The following is an 18,625-nucleotide window of genomic DNA, read 5'->3' as shown; positions in this document are numbered from 1 at the left end:
TTTTAGGACGCCATGAAGATAATTTGGAAATATAGGAAAAAACATGGGGAAAATCAGGGGACATGTACGTGACAAGTGTGCATTTTTAGGACCGTCCAAAACATATCTTTATTGGGTCGGTTATAAATTTTAATGGTAATTTTGTCTCGCACGATTCAATTTTTTAGCTCTGTATTCTTTCGGCCTGCCTTAACGCCGTCTTGAATGCCTATTATTATCTTCTCCTTCCGACCCACTAGCTCAACATCCACCTTTCTGTTATCCAACATTTTCTCCAACTCCTAGTCTGGCTCTCATCACCTCCCCCCTCATGTACCCTCTCCCAAATTTCCACAGATTACCATTTCCCCAATAACCCATTACCATTTCTAACTAACACTTTTAACATATTTTTTCCTGTCCGCCATGACTTTGCTCTCCGAGTGCACATGTCAAATCCCTCTAATTTTCGGACATAGTCTTTCTTCAAAGACAAAATTTTGGAAACATAGAACGTTATATATATATATATATATATATATATATATATATATATATATATATATATTATATTCTTCACAAAAAGAGTAAATCAACTTCACACATATTATCTCTCTGTCGTCGAATTTCAGCTTTTTTTTTCAACTCCACCACCACCAACGCAATGCTACTCCTAATATTTTTGTCTATTCTACGATAAACTCGTGAAGACTGAGAAATTAATATGTAAAATAGTAATTAATATTAATCATTTAATTAGTAGAGGTTAGCACTAAGAACGTGCATTTCGAACGTGCATTGAGTATTTCATCGGAAGGTTTAATGGCATATAATTAAATGGAAGAATGTGATGATATATGCATAATTGCTAAGAAGTGACTGCCCCAATATTTGTAAAAGTGGAATAGATATTTGTAATCTGATAATTTACCTGAGCATCTGCTTCCCTAACTTCGATTCATTACATAAGAATTTGGTGGATTTTCGTGCTTATAAATAAGAATAATTTTATGCTAAAAGGACGAAGTATTTGCAAGCCCATTTAGTTTTCGTTAATTTGTCGAAGGAGATAATTAGGAGAGTCAGCAATAGTTTAAATCGGTTGTATTTATAATTTGCGAACACGCGCCTAACTTTGAACACCTCAAAAGTGAAAATGTTGTAAAGAGGTGAGTGGTAGTTATATGTACATTCCTTTCATTATTGAGTATCAAATGTAGAATGTCCTTATTATTGCGGCTTGTCTAGTATTATTCTAAATAAAATAATACTTTCAAGTACCTTATTTTTGAAGTACTTTTTTTTACCCTCTTACAAGTAGTGTTTAAAAGAATATTAAATATCTATCCCTTTATTACTCCGCGTTTTTTCCTGCTCAGTGAGATGAGATATTTGAAAAAAGAGTCGTATTCGCCTAATTTTAGTTTCAATCATAGATATATGCCTATACTATTTCATCGAATGTTTCAGTGTTTCTTACCATTAATTAATGGATGTAAATGTTGCAACGACACGGAGTATGCATCTATACAACGAGTGGAATGGAAGTAAGTTTCTAGGTGTATTTGGCTATGTATTGGCCAGAAGCTATTTATAACTCAAGTTCTTCTGGGACACAGCACAAATGTCATGGTTCACTGAAATATCCTCTAGTATTTATAAAAAAAAATTAATTATTCTAACGGATGAGATGGGGATCCCCTGTCAGTGCATAGAGCGCAATGGTTTCAAAACTTTTCCAAAATTGTCGAAACATATTTTGCTTGTAGACATTTCGAATTATTCTTTATCCAGTACATAAAAACCTTGAGTTAGTTGCTTCAATATTTTTTGTTTAACTCAAAATAATTTAGGGTTTTACTAAAGATTAAGTATTCTCACAAAATAATCATTTATGTATTATCTCGGTTTCAAAGGGTATTCACTCACCATAGCCTTACGGGAAAAATTGATTACGACGTCAGCTCTCGGAAAGCATTTATTAAAAAAGGTATATTTATTTTGGAAAATATGATAGTGATTGTTACGAGGCGATTACAACTACACTCCCTAAAACGAACTTAGGAAACCGAAGAATAGACCGGGGAGATATCCGTTAATGGGACGGTTAAACCTTTAGGAGGATGGTGGAGTATATATTACTAATATAAATATAACTGTGCGTTCTCAAAGGTTTTTATAAAATAGCGCATTGCCGTAGACAGTTAATGCATTGTGTGTATTAGCATTCTATTGCCTCTTTGCATTTTTAAATATCGTATGCACCTTACTTGCATTTAATTTTCTATGTTCGTCGGTTCTATGGGATGGCGCACAATAAATTAGGCTTTTCTTCAGACCACAGTTACTTCAGGCCTCGTAGTCACAGTATTCCAATTTTAAACCATTTCCACTCCACCGTCTGACCCCGATGACCTTGGACTTGTTTTCTGGGTAATCGTTAAATGGGAGGTCTTGGGGGAATAAAGGGGACTGATTGACCATGGCCAGTATTGAGTGTGACCTCTCGTCCAAGGTGCGTTTGTAATGTTGCCTAAGGATTCACTTGGGGGAAATTATTTCTTGTTCCTTAATTGGAGGTTCTCACTAATGAGGGAGCTTGTTGTGATAAGTTTCATTGCATTTTTCCTCCGCAGTTGAGTAAAATTCTGTGCATGTAACTTTCTAATTAAGATATTAAAACGTGTACCAGGGCCCGTGTACCGTAGGTATTGGCGTGATAATTAAAATTTTGACACATGTGCATATTTATTGAATATGGAATATTATCTTTAAAGATTTTGTAATTTCTACTCAATTCTACATAAAACGACCAGTTTCCCGGAACAGTCAACGTCATCCTGATGATTACGACTATTCGACGAAACCGGTAGTTTCAAATGAAATAAAATTAAGAGAAACTTGGAAAGTTTTTATTTTTCAATTTAATCATAAAGATCCATAACTTTGAGCCTAGTACCATAGAATATCTTTACACGTAATTCTGTTCCTTGCGAAAGATATTCCCTCGCGCTGTCGTGAAACTGATCGTGAATCGCTCAATTTTTGACGAAATTAATAAATTAGGATCCCTCCTCTTACTTAAACGTTACGTGAAACATATACGAAAGTACAAACGGGAAGGAGCAGGTTGGGTAACCCACTAAATGTCCATAGCAGGAAAGAGGAAAGGGCAAGGAAGAACTCCGTAGTGGTGGACGCAGGAACTTTGAAGAACAGCGGTCTCCTTGATCAGACCTGCTAGCGATAAGTTTTACGACGACTTAACATTTTTACGAGGCTTTTAAGAAAAAAAGTGGCTAAATTTCATGGTTTTCACATCCATTTCTCTTATTTTACATTCGTAATGTGATTAACATCTGAATAAAACCCCGCAAGCTGCCACAGGGTAGTATTTTTTGGGTCTCAATGCCACCGGCTTTGAAGGAACTTGTGATTTCATCGGTAGTAAATGTCTACGGACGGCTTTGTGAACCCCAAGATGTAAAAGAAACCATTGTAAACGATTCAAATATTTTGAACCCAATATCAAAACTTTTCTCCACGAATGACCCCAGACTCTTTCATAATCAATGAGACTGTTAGCCACTTCCCATTAGGGCAAATTGTTGTACTCCCCTGCTAAAATGGTGGCCGCGGATTTGAATCCAACCTGGGTAGCGACACTGTAAAAGGAAGTGTCTACACTGACAAGCTGTGTTTGTCCCTGTTGTTTTCTATTAAATAATAAATATTTTATGTACAGCAAGGCTTTACGGAATATATATGTATACATTTAAATATATATATATATATATATATATATATATAGTATATGCTTTCATAGACGTAACACGGAAGTGCCGAATAGTACAATACACAGTAACACATAATATAAAAACACAAAAAAAGAGAACACTCACACGTATTTTCTTGATATTTCGACGGAAACAATCCGTCTTCCTCTGAAGATGTAGAAGTAAGCTTCTACATCTTCAGAGGAAGACGGATTGTTTCCGTCGAAATATCAAGAAAATACGTGTGAGTGTTCTCTTTTTTTGTGTTTCTATATTATGTGTTACTGTGTATTGTACTATATATATATATATATATATATATATATATATATATATATATATATATATATATATATACATATATATACATAATATTTTAAAAAAACCATAAACACAGTAATCAACCCGAAGGTCGGTTTGTTAGGTGATGGTAGAGATCACCCAGTACTAAGCTCGACGGCATATATATTCATATATATGCTATCAGGCTTAGTATGCTTGTCGCCCGACGGCGTGTGAAATTCACACTTCAGGGTAGGGGGGCCAGTTCCTTTCTCTGTGCCGGTTATGGTTTCCCAGGAAGATTAGGTACCCGAAAAATCACATAGCTTGGATGGAGCTGCATGCAGAGTGACATGCCCGGGAATCGAACCCGGGACCCTCCGGTCAGCAGTCCAACGCTCTACTCCCTGGACTACCGCGACCCGCGTATATATATATATAATAGTATAGTAATATAATATATAAATAAATAGAAAACTCGTAAAAGGACCCTCATTTTTCAAAACGTCTAAGTTTTCCACCTTCTCTGAATCTTTCTTGAGGTCAGACTGTGCTAGAACAGGCCAGTTTGACCTAAATAAGGCCGCAGAAAAGGCCGAAACCTTTCTGAAATGTGTTTTTTAACGTGGTTTCTAGATATGTTTTTGGGCTATTTTTCCGCCCAAATGTTACACACACACACACGCACACACACACACACACACACACACACACATATATATATTGGGTGAAACAGCCCCCTGACGCCATCTCTTGGCTAAAGAATCGGGGCGCTTGGCGACATTTAAGACCCACGGATCTCAGGGTAAATTCCATATCCTCGATAGCTCAAGTGGTTAAGAGCATCCGCCCGGCAAGTGGAAAGATCCGGTGTTCGAGTCCCGGTTGAGGAGATATTTTTACTCTTGTGATCCGTTCGATTCCGCCTTCCCCACCTCTATTGTGTTCGTCCTTTATACGTGTTCCTATCCCTTTTCCTTATATATGTTTCTGTATATATGAGTATTTATTCGCCGTTTGGCGGGATTTCGTGTTTGAATGTGTATTTGGCCAATGTGGCTCATCTCTTTCTTCTGGCTATGCGTGCCACGAAACGCACTGTTCTTTTCCTGTATGATGTTGTATGAATTGTAACCACCTACCTTTCCTCTTGTGTATTGTCTATTTCTCCTTTGGTGGGTGAAACAGCCCCCTGACGCCATCTCTTGGCTAAAGAATCGGGGCGCTTGGCGACATTTAAGACCCACGGATCTCAGGGTAAATTACATATCCTCGATAGCTCAAGTGGTTAAGAGCATCCGCCCGGCAAGTGGAAAGATCCGGTGTTCGAGTCCCGGTTGAGGAGATATTTTTACTCTTGTGATCCGTTCGATTCCGCCTTCCCCACCTCTATTGTGTTCGTCCTTTATACGTGTTCCTATCCCTTTTCCTTATATATGTTTCTGTATATATGAGTATATATATATATATATATATATATATATATATATATATATCTATTAATGTGCGTGTGTGTAGGGACTTGCTTGTGTAGGGACAGGACCCCTTTAGCCCTGCAAAACTCAATGCTTAGACGAAAAGCAAGGTTTCGCTCTAAAACGCCTTTCACAGGTTGTAAGTCAGTCTGTCCTCATTCCGTAAATCGATTATTTATTCTGTATTAAGCGTTTTTAAATTTAAATCACCTCTCATAATTTTAGAAAAACTCGTGGTTTTAAGCAACTCTTCAAACAAACCTGTTTTACTTTTAGAAATACCTACTAGAATTTTTATGTATTTGAATAAAAATTGTTTTCTATTCTGATTGAATCCAAAATATTAGCTCAAACAGCGAAGCTAGGGCTGCCATTCAGGGGTAATCGATGCGGAACATTTAAAATATGCACTCGTCTTAATATCCTACTCGCTACGAACGACTATCGACCTTATCGATTATCGACTTAGTGCCGAAGAAGGTCGAGAACGTATTGTGATCGTGACAACCGCGAAAACATTGGTTACGGACCAAGACAGTTCTCTTTATTAATTAATGAGTCATGTAAGTAAAGACGCAGTGACATTTAACATCAAGTCCTGGGCGCTTACAACCAAATCGGTCGCCCAAACCTAATTAAAACTTACAGAACTCGTTCCGAAAAAAACTGAGGGCATAAAAAAAGTGTGATTACAATTATTAGTGCAGTTGAAATTTTCGGTCAAATCAGAATGCACTTAGTTGAAATCTTCAGATGGCAAGAATGTGACTTCTCATGGTCAGATGTTTGATGCAGCGGCGCCTTTGGTGGTGGAAGCAGTGTGCCCTCGGACTGGAGGTTTTCTCCTCCCCCCTTGCTCCCTTTGCGACGCGTCGGCGACCCCTCGCAAACCCCTTCCCTCCCTCCCTTCCTCTCTCTCCCGGTGCACAGGGGTGAAGGGCGGGGAGGGAGGAAGGGAAGCCCGACGTGTACCTACTCTCGGGGTCCCCCGATATCTCTCCGATCCGGTCTCCGACGTCCCAACATCCGACATCTCTGTCTCCTCCATCCGCGCTCTCGCTCACACACCACCTCCCCCCTTTCATTCCGACGCTCCAGTTCGGAGGAGAGTTCTCCGCCGCCCCCACCCCAACCAACCATCCACTTTGCCATCCTCCTCCCTTCCCTCCCCCATAACCTCACTCCTCCACCCCCGTGCATACCTGCGTCTCAGTCGGGAGAGAGGCGAGTCCGTGGTCACATTTCTCCCCCTCCCCCCGGCAGGAAGAGGGCGGTCGCATCTTTCTGCGGGCGGTGGGAGGACGGCGCGAAGTAAGGGTCTGTTCGTATAATGCGTAATTTATTTGTTTTTTGCCTTTTCCTAACCCTCGCATTTCCACTCTTCCCCCTCCCTGCCTGTGTGTCGCACTTCAACATCTACGTGCGCGATAAGGGTAAGGGAAACACAACAATTCCACATGAATATTTTAATGAAACACGACCGTGGTTTCTAAGCTGGCCATCATAATCAGGTGAGAATGCTTACTTTGCCTTTATTTATATATATATATATATATATATATATATATATATATATATATATATATATATATACACACAGATGTAGATTTTTAGAATATAGAGACACAAAGAAAGGACACTCACAATATGTTATTTGACGTTTCGACAGCTCGGCAGTCGTCGGATTCTGAAGACGATAGCCGAGCTGTTGAAACGTCAAATAACATATTGTGAGTGTCCTTTCTTTTTGTCTCTATATTATAAAAATCTACATCTGTGTTTTTTTATATTTGTGCGTCGCCGAAGAGCGTTCCATTTCGAAGATTGGAAATATTGGTGGCTGAAACGGGTAGGGATTCTAGGATGGTTAGGAAGAAGCACTGGTCGAAGGATATGTTGTGGGAATTTACAAGTGAAGGGTTAGGAAGAGAATGGAGGGAGACAGAATTACAGGAGTAGCGGTGATTGTTCATTCGAATGGATAAGGGGGTAATGCATTCACCTATGTGAAATAAAGTGAATTGTTTGCATGACCAAAGATAAGGGGATCGAGATGGTGCGGGGGCTAACGTACTGGCTTCCCACCCTGAGGGCGTGGGTTCAAATCCCGGCGGTGTTGAATATTTTTCAGAGGTATCTCGATCCCTACTTGAGGTGCTTTGTGGAGGGCACTTTGAGTGAGTACGCCGTCCGTCGGATGGGACGTTAAGCCGCGGACCCCTTGGCGCCTTTCGTAAAGAGTAGGCTAATGCCGACGCCGGGTTTCTCTCCACCCTTCATCCTTTCCTGTCCTTCCCCTATGGCGCAAATGACCTTAGCTGTCGGTCGCCTCCCATCAAAACTACTACTACTACCAAAGATAAATAATGTTTTTCGAGAGGTAATTATTGTGGGAACGAGGTGAGGGGGCAATGATAGGATTTGGGGAGAGGAGAGGGGAGGGGATGTCTGATAAGCTGACATCTTATAGACATGGCTCCACCCCCAATGTAAAACATGTCTGCGAATAAACGATGTAAAACATGCTGTTCATTGATGTAAAACATATTGCTACGTCCAAATGTTATATTGCTCTCGTGAGTGCTTCTACCTCATCGATGCATCGCAGGGTTGCCCATTATCACCGGTGCTGTTCAGCGTATATAAAGAGAAAATGATTAACGAGGCATGGAAGAACTGGAGGTAGGAATGAAAGTCGGAGGGGAATTCGTAAAATCAGTAAGGTTTGCTGATGACCAAGCTTTAGTTTGTCAGTCAGCCAAGGAGTTGCAAGCATTGCTGAGTGAATTGGAAAGAGATAGATATAGGATGATAATCCATGTTCATAAAACATGGGTTATGCGTTTTTCCAGAACGATAAAGGTCAAGCTAAACATTAAAAGAGGGCAAAAACTAGAGCAGGTAGAACAGTTGACGTACCTCTCAAGTATTTTGGACCAACACAGTCAAAGTAGTGTATAGATGTATATATATATATATATATATATATATATATATATATATATATATATATAAAATATCTTCGAAATGGAACGCTCTTCGGCGACGCACAAATATATAAAAACACAGATGTAGATTTTTAGAATATAGAGACACAAAGAAAGGACACTCACAATTTGTTATACTCTAACTCTAATACTCTATATATATATATATATATATATATATATATATATATATATATATATATATATATATATATATATATATATATATATATATAGACTAACTATTGGTAGACTAAACTAATGAGTATATTGCAGAAAATGGGAATATAGTATATTGGAGGGACAGGAGGTTAATCCGCAACCTTTACATGTCTCAGACTGCTCATGTGCGAGATGGGAAAGGGGAGTTCGGATGGGCAGTGTTAGATGTGGGAATGGGAAGAGGTGTAAGGTATAGTTGTCCATTATCACCATTGCTGTTCAACCTGTGCGTAGAGGAAATGATTAAGGAGGCGTGGGAAGAACTCGAGGTAGGAATGAGAGTGGGCGGGGAATTCGTAAAATCAAGTTAGGTTTGCTGATGACCAAGCTTTAGTTTGTCAGTCAGCCAAGGGGCTGCAAGCATTGCTTATGGAATTGGAAATTCAGTGCGACAGGTATGAGATGAAAATCAACATTAATAAAACAAAGGTTATGCGATTTTCTAGAAAGGAAAAGGCCAAGCTTAACATTAAAATAGGAAGGCAAAAACTAGAGCAGGTAGAACAGTTTACGTATCTCGGAAGTGTTTTGGACCAACACGGTCAAAGTAGTAGGGACGTAAGGAGAAGAATTGCGCTAGGAAAAGAGGCTTTCACAAGGAGGAGGGAGTTGATGAGAGGGACGTTGAGTAAGGATATTAAGCAAAGACTCGTAAAAACTTTGATACGGAGCGTAGATATAGTATGTACGGCGCGGAAACGTGGTCGTTGAAGCAGGAGGATAGACGTAGATTGGAGGCTTTTGAAATGTGGGTGTGGAGAAGAATGGAGAAGGTGAAAGGGACCGATTAGAAAACAAATAAGGAAGTACCTGGTATGGTGGGCGGAGAGAGGGTTTTGTTGGGAGAAATCCTATGGAGGCAGGAAAATTGGATGAAGGGCGTATTGATTGGTAGTGGGATGTTGAAGACTGTAATAGAGGGGAGAATGTTAGGCAAACGAGGAAAGGGCAGGAGCAGGATAGGCATGTTGGACGGGATGAAGGGAGGAAGAAAGTACTCAGAGTTGAAGAGGGTCCTGATGTAGAGTAGGATGATGGATTTTGTGTTTTGTTAGGAGTCACAAAATTTTTAATTAGTAGCTGTGTCCATCCAAAAACCTACCTTAAGCGGTAGATTACCTAATAATATTATGAATATATTTATATGTATATATGTGTGTGTGTGTATATACATATGTATGCACACACACCTATACCCACATATATTTAACGTAAGCGAATGGCCCGGGGGAGAATGGAGGAAGGGGAGATTGAATGGATTCCTCTGAGATCCACGGTGAATATTTATTTAAATCTTCCTGTTCCGCGACAGTAAATTGTTTACATAATCCTCCAGAATATTTATTCTGATTGAATCGATTTGGGTGGTTCATTGACCATATTTCATAATCTCCTTTGAAAACCTTTTGGTTACTGTATATTTCCAATGAATGGCATTATTCAATCAGAACTCGTGTTCGGAAGATACGAGAGGCGATACGCACCTGATGGAACGGTAGTGGTATATGTTTTTGTTTGGATCTTCTGAAGGCTTTACGTTTTTTGTTTATTTTATCCCAATGCTAAATTATATTAATCATTCCTCAATTATTGCCGTCGTCATTCTATGCCGCAATTTTACGATACATGTACGTTCGTGGTATTATAATTACATACACGTGTATAAGTGTGTAAGTGTATGCATACCTGACTGATGCCTGATGTAATGACTGCACATGTCAAAGGTGTCAACACCGTAGGTTCCACGACTACTGACTCCTTTTCAAAATCATACTCGGCACGACCTGCAATCGCGACCACCACATGACTGGCAATCAAAGCGATATGGTTTTAAAATGTTGTCATAGTATACGCCTAGTTGCGCGTTTGAAATGTTGGCTTTCGTAAGATCAATAAACGCTGGGAGAAATGTATAACCGTGGACGGTGACTACGATGAGAAGTATTAAGAATTTACAAATAAGAGCTGGATCAAGGAATGAAGGTCGTTGGGGAAACGATAAGCTCAGTTAGGTTTGCGGATGATCAAGCTTTAGTTTGCCAGTCAGCCAAAGGGTTACAGTCTTTGCTGAGTACATGATGAAATTAGTGCGTCAGGTATTGAATGATAATAACTAAGCACAAAAAATATTAGTTTTTCAAAAAAGAGAAGGGCTAAGTTAAATGGTGAAATAGGTGCTCAAAAAATAGGGAATGTGGAGCAGTTTACTTTTTTGGCCAATTTTTTGTTTCAAGATGGAAGTAGTGGAGACATAATAATAATTGCTCTGATCAAAGAAGTTTTCACAAGGAAGAGGAAAATTATGAAGGGGAGTCTGAGTGAGGATGTTAGGGAAAGATAAGTGAAAATGTTGACACGGGCTGTGGTTTCCAAGCCGTTCAGCTTGGAAACTTAGCCGTTGAAGCGAGATCCTAGACGTAAATTGGTCTGTTTAACAGGCTAATAATTATCAGGTCTGGAAAACTGACCATTAACCATATACAAAATAAATACCATAGTTTTAAGCAGCTTCGTACACGAAAGTATAGCACATACTTATTCATCATTGCTGCAAACATATTAATTTGACAATATATCATTACAATAATCTTAATAAAGTTTCCAAGAAGTAGAATAGTAAAATATTCAATTCCTGACTACTTAGTTGAAGAAACGAGTTTGATTCTCGGGGACGACACAGGGCTCCCTCAGCTTCACTCAAGCTGTATGATTTTCCAGGTACCAGATCTTCCTGGGAAACAATAGGCGGCACAGCGAAAGGAACTGGCTCCCCTATCCTGGTGATTGAATTTGGTGAATCATCGCACTAATTAATGGGTGAACTCTAACCTCACCTATCAAACCAACCTTCGGGTTGATAATTTTGTTTGCTGGGATCTCTTCATCACAATAGTGATCACTTCGTCGATCATCTTCATCGCCAAGGACCAATATCGACATATAACCTCGTGTCCTTCGTAATTAGTCGAATTAATTAATTACACCTCATACCCGCTTCTATTTCAGTGAGTTTAAATTTAATGAGTACCAAACAGAAAAAACTTTATTTCTTAAAATTTACTTTGGTTTTAGCTATATAAAAGCTCTTACAAGGTTTACAAAATCCATCTGTGAACACATACATTCATTGGACATTTTGGCTTGTTCTGTTGAATTCATTGAGGTTTAATAAACACATCTGACTACAGTTTCGATAGCGTAGGCAGTATTGTGAAAATTTGCTGTTTTGTGAATGGATTTTCGAATGATGCTAGCGCGAAAAATTTGATCGAAAGTCTTTCTTTTCTGTAGAGTCTATATATGTTCAAGGATCCAAGATCTTAGCTATTTTATATTTATTTATTTATTGTAGTACCCTGCAAGCCACCGCCAGGGTGTGTGGCCGGGGGTGAATACACAACAGAATAATTTTACCCGAACATGACCCTACCGCGGCCGAACAATGTTATCATGATCCCCTATCGTTCGTGGAAAAAATTACATCTTAAATCTATCTGTTCTACACTTTATCTCTCTAATTTTAATAGTATGATCTCTTCTACCGTAGTACGATGGGGGTAATAATACATTTTCAACATCACTGCTAAAGAGACCTCTTTCCAATTTATGCAATAGTTTCAATCTCTAATGTCACCTTCGCTCCGTGAGTGAATCTCAGCCTAGCTGCTTTAATATTTTGGAAACGCTACTGAGTTTATCATGAAAACGTTTTACAAATTTAGCTATTCTACGCCGCACGCGATTCAATGCGGCAATAAATCCAACTTCGTGAAGATCCCATGTACTTGCAGCATATTCTAAATGAGGCATAACTAATAACAGTTAAGATTTTCCTTTGACCTTTTAAACACATTTACCAAGTATCAAGGTATCAGTAGACACAAAGGCTCCCGCGGTTTTCCAATGGCAAAATGCTGAACAGAAATATGAATTTTGGAGAAGTCTTGATGACTCGTAAAATCTGCTAATTTCAATCCATAGTAGTGTATACCTGATTGGATTGTTATTTTGCTTCACCTTGTTCCAATAATGGTGAAGTTAGCAAGCACTCAGTAATACTCTTGGGATCACGAAAAGCAGTCGACTCCTTCGTTTAAAAAAGAGTAAACAAATCGACCGAATAAAACCAAGAATCTTGAATAATTCTCAAGTACATACGAACTCAATGTCAAAAATTCTGAGTGGAAACTTTATTTCTGGCGTTAAAATTATTCTTTTTTCTTTAAATGTCGAATTAAAAGACTGGCCAACCAGATTACCCCGTGTGCCGCATTTTTTGTAAGCGACGGATTACTTGACCAGCTGGAGCCGGAGGATATTCTGAATGGAGGATTTAGATGTCATGCATATCACGAAGGATATGAGTAAAAAAAATGAGAAAGCTCACCTTTTAAAAATCTGCAATAATAATGTCCGTTTCCACGGAATTGAAACGTGAGTGACGTTTCGCCACGGTGGCGGCGAGCTGTCAGTCGCAGCTTTGAATGCGAGCATCCGGAAAGACATGGAAGTGTCATTTCAGTTCACGTCAGTTTCTGAACTTTTTGACGTCATTACTTCTCCTCCACACGTCCTTTTTTCCACCATCCCGTAACGCGAAAGGAATTGGATCGAGCGTACTTTGACATGGGACGAATTTGGTAATACTAGTCCCTTAAAGGATATTTTAGCCAGGAAACCAATTCTCGTCCATTATTCATTGATTCCGCTCTATAAAAAACCGTATCAACGACCGATATTGACGATAGTAATCATAGCTTACACTGAGCATCATCTATTCCACCATTTTATTTTTTTCTTCCGTCGTGCCACCTTTTTCCTGCGTTTAGTCAATAAGAATATACCGACATGGTTCTTATAGGGAAGTGACCTCATAAAAATATAATAATTCTTATAATTATGATTGAAAATAAATGATAAACTTTTGAAATCAGTGAAAACTTTTTAGATCGTTTCACTTGGACGACCAAAAGGATATGGCACCCACATTAGGAACAGTAGGGACATACAATACCGAAACCATCGCTCATTCATGTGAAATTTGATTGGATATTTTTAGAAAACCTGGAGGAATAGTATACACAGGTGGGTGCTCTGTTTTAATATTTCAAGAAAAACTTCGGCAAAGTTCCTCAGAAAAAAAATGATGCACTAACAACGTTTTACAGCATTAATGAAAGAGTGATGGCTCTAAGAAAACACTTTGTCCTTCCACAAAAAAGTATTTATTCAAACGACTTAGGTTTCGACGCATAGCGTGATCATCATCAGGTACACATACAGGAATTGTCTTTTCAAGTGATGGAACGCTTCCACAAAGTAACGCTGGAATCATGTAGAAAATGAAGTGGATTAGATACTTCTCATTTTAGCGTCAACAAAAAGAGGCTACTGGGAAGCGTAATAGGGTCTATAATATTCTTGTATCCCTATTCCATACATTAAGGACCTAAGTGCCCACCTTAGCACCAGAGTTAGATTATCTACAGACAATAGAGTAATTAATAGAGAAATTACGATATCCCTGTCGAGTCCCTCTCCACGAAGCCCTTCAAGTAGGGATCGGGATTCCGCTGAAAAATATTTGTTGTCTCAGGATTTGAACTCGGGCTCTTTCGGTGGGAAGCCTGCACGTTAGCTACCGCACCATCCCGACCCCCGATGCATAACGCTATGCCACAAAATATTATTCGGCGAGTACTATAAGGAGTTTTTTGGCCATAATGGAGCAGTCTCACCTCATCAAACCCAATACTTTATCACATAAACCTGCAGAGAAATCACCGAAAAGGCTGGTTCGGTCATCCCGTGCATCTTTGGTTTGTATGAGATTCCATGGCGGGAGAGGGCAGATGTAGGGGGAGGGAAAAGGGAGGAGGGGTGTGCGGGGAGAGGAGTGGAGAGGGGTTCCCTTGTCCCCTTGTGGATTCTCTCTTCGTCACCGGAGCCGCAGCCGGACGTCGTGCCCGCCAGCGGGCGGTGCCTCAAGAATGATGACCGATCCCCTGGGCGGCGTGGGTTCCATTAATTCCAAAGCTCGCGGGACGCACTGACGTATGCGGGGCGTACGTAGCACAGAGTCTGCAAAAAACGGAGGTAGAGTGAATGTATTGAGGTGAGGAACGGAAAAAAATGACAGTAGGAAGGTCGCGTCACATGGATGAGCCTCTGTGAATTTCTGAGCCAAAAAGTTAGAAGAATACGTCTTCTTTCGTCTGGTCAGCGCTCTAAGTGTCGGAAAAATATTTTAGAAGCAATTTATTCATTAAATATTTGTGAATAAATTATTTTAATTAAAAAAATACTCTCATTCGTGTGGGAGATTTGGTTAATTCGCTAGATATTTTGAACTATACTTGAGCTTTCAATTAAAAATTGTGACTTTGACATATCCTATGAATTTTAAGAGAACCAAAATAACTAACAGAGCGATGAATAACGAGCAACGTGTAGCAAAGTTTTCTGTAAATATTTTCGAAAGTATTGTGAAAACGTTAACTTGAGTTTAATATGGAGGCATGAGTAATATATAGGCAGAAATGTTGAGTCTGTCCGCACAAAGCATAAGTATGTAGATTCATCACCATACAGGGTTGTCTTCATTGATGCACACGTTTTTATAACTTCTTGCCAATTAATCGTTCCACCTGCTGTTGGAGTTCGTGCGAGTTTGTAAAATTTTCAAGGAAATGCTTTATTAAGAAATTAGACCAGGAATTATCCGCTTTTCATATGCAGGTAAATTGGCATATTTTATTGTACATAAATGAAAGTTTATGAATTTTAATTGTATTCAAAGACATAATGCGTAATTTAATCAGTATTTTATTGCGGCACTAATTGGTTCTAGAGAGAGATGGGGGTGGATGGGATGGGATGAAGGGGTGTTGGGATGATAGATGTGGAGCGAAGTAACGAGTCAAGTTGTGCAAAGAGTACGAAATGTAGGGAAGTGCTGTTGCAATGCCGTCACAATTCCGTTGAAGGGAGAGTTGGAGGAGCTTGAATCTTTCGTCGCGGATTTATCGAGAGAATATAACGTTATCAAGGTAAATGCAGAGAAACACTCCGATATTAGCAAACGCAAGACTAGATAGCTAGAATGGTGCTGGTGAACTTGTCTAAAATTTGCAGACACTTGGAGTTTATAAAATTTACTTACATTTTTTTAGATTTAGAAATTATTACTTTTTTAATTAACCAAAACGGCTAATGTTATATTTTCATTTGTCTCTTCTCTTTTGTCGACTCTGATGTAAAGGATTTTTCAGAATAAAAGCTACAATTTTATGGCTCGATATTAGGTTTTATAATTTTAAAAGTATATTTAAATATTACGGGCATAGAAGAAAATACATATATTTTGATTTCGACAAGGTTTTGTGAGTTATAATCTTTTATCTTCTAAGAGGTGACTTAACTTCGGTGAACCATTTTTACGAACGCGGTAACCAAGTTTTAATTCTCACTCTTCATCTTACTCAGCAGTTAGAAATAACCTAAGGCTCATTAATAATATTTAGAATACATCTGGGTGGTTTTTGTTATAATATAACTATTCCCCTTTATTCTTTGGTGCAATGCATATATATTTTTACGGTGTTGAATCATGGAATTTTCATGACTGCGGATAATCTACTGGTTAATTGTTTTGGATTTTTGCACTTAAAATATTATTTAAAAAAAGTATCTGTGTTGGATGATTAGGCTAGTGGATTGGCTCTAATGGCTGGTTCTATAACACCCTACCGGACTAGTCATAGACGTCTTTCAGGATAATATATTGATGTAGATTTGTAGTGTTTTTATATTTTGATAAAATTTCAAGAAAATTCATGAAAGGGACCGCATGCCATCAAGTCCTAGGGTATAAAAACTTTCCTGGGAGAGACATTGGCAATATAGTAAAATTTCAAGCATTAAAACAATTTTATCTAGTGTCAAAAAAGATTTATAAAGTACCTCTTCCCAAACCATACCGAGTGAATTTACTATGTAAGTTTAAGGAGGAAGTTGTAAACAAAACATAATTCCAGCAATCCTTAAAATATAATTCAACTTGTAGCTGCCTCCAAACGGAGGATGAGGAAATTTATAAATGCGCCGTTAAAAGGCCAACTAAGTAGAACAGTGTTGTAGCCATCATGCTGCGACGCGGTGTGAACTTCAGCTTATAAATAAGCATTTCAACTTGTGAACCGCAAAATGTCATTTCTACTGCCCATTGCGATCCCTCCTGTCGCTCTTTAAAACGTTTAGATTCCTTATATGCCTCTAATCGTCGCTCATCTGTGTGGTATAGGCTATATTGCATCCTTCGAAGGAAATCGTAGATTGCAGGAGAGACCGGTTCGAGATGGACTCAAGAGCTCATGAATCGGGAATTAAAATAAAATATCGCATTTCAATTACTCAAGTCTCAGATTTTATTCATACCTTTTTTCGTTTGCATTTGCCCAAACAAAGTATGAGTGGCACCCTGAGGTGAGTAGCTTATAAGGTATTATTATTGCGAGAAAATTTTATTTCTTACTTTAAAAAAAATATAAATTTTGATATTCGTCGAAGAGAGGGGTAGAATGTCATAGACATGTGGGGTGAAGGATCATTAAGGATGTAAGGGGTGTGATAACGTGCATTTCACACGCCATTGGACTAATTTGAGTTGACCTCTCTTGTCCACCGTCTTTCACCTCTCCAACCAAACTTTGGGTCAATTACTGAGCTCTACGAATAAATATAAATATGTGCTGATTTTCTAGGTTTATTTGTTTTAGTCAACACGAAGAAGCACTTCATACCACTTACACAATTCAAGTTTCACCCCTAGTAATGGATTGCATTTTAGCAGCACACGCATTCCGCCAAAAGAAATCGAAAGGTTTAATGAATCCTAAATTTGAATGGCCTCGCAATGCGGTGGAGGAATAATTCATCTCATTCGTAGTCGACTCAGGAGAGAGATCGAGGACAGGGATAAGAGGGCAATTTGATTTACGATTGGAGTGGTTAATCTTCGCAAGAGAGGTCTGAGAGGAGGGAAGAAGAGATGGAAAGGAAGGGTAAAAAACTGTGCCAATAGGGATTCTATTTATTTATATATAGCCTGCAAGCCACCGCCAGAGGGTGTGGTAGGGGTGAATACTCGACAGAATAATTTTACCAAAACGTGACCCTACCGCGGTTGAACAATTTTATTATGATGCCCTATCGTTCGAGGAAAAAAATGACATCTTGAATCTTTCTGTTCTACACTTCATCTCTCTGATTTTATTAGCATGATCTCTTCTAACGTAGTACGATGAAGGTAATAATGAAAAATAGCCCGGAGTCCGATCCTTTGATGGGGAGATGTGCCGTTCCGGAAGCCGACTAATGTTATATTGCGACTAATGTGGTCTCTTCCCAAACCATACTAAGTGAATTTATTATGGCAGTATAAGGGGGAATTAATTAAAAATAGCAATTTTCCACAAAACTATTTTTGTGGAAAATTGCTATTTTTAATTAATCATGATATTCCACCATATCACGCCTGAAACGTCTCTTTTTATAAGGGGGAAGTTGTAATTTAAAAATTATTCCAGCAATCTTTAAAATATAATTCCACTTGTAGCTGCGTCCAAACGGAAGATGAGGAAATTTTCAAGCCTGAGCAAGTATACCTCGTCAAACTAAAAAAAGAAAACATTTTCTAATTAGTTTTCCTCGCAAACTCCTCGAGGACTTAAAAAATATAATAGTTTTGTAAACTAATAGTGCCAAAAAGGTGGTGGTCACCTTATCAGTGTTCAGTATTGCTGATTGTAGATTAAAGAAAGTAGCAAAGCCAGTGGGTGTATTCCTCTTCAATCTTTTCATAGGCCATTGAAGGGAATATTACGATAGTATTTAACCAAGCAGA

Source organism: Hetaerina americana, unplaced genomic scaffold, assembly GCF_022747635.1.
Source record: "Hetaerina americana unplaced genomic scaffold, ioHetAmer1.1.p SCAF_6, whole genome shotgun sequence".
NCBI lineage: Eukaryota > Metazoa > Arthropoda > Insecta > Odonata > Calopterygidae > Hetaerina > Hetaerina americana.
Note: the sequence above shows the minus strand (reverse complement) of the source record.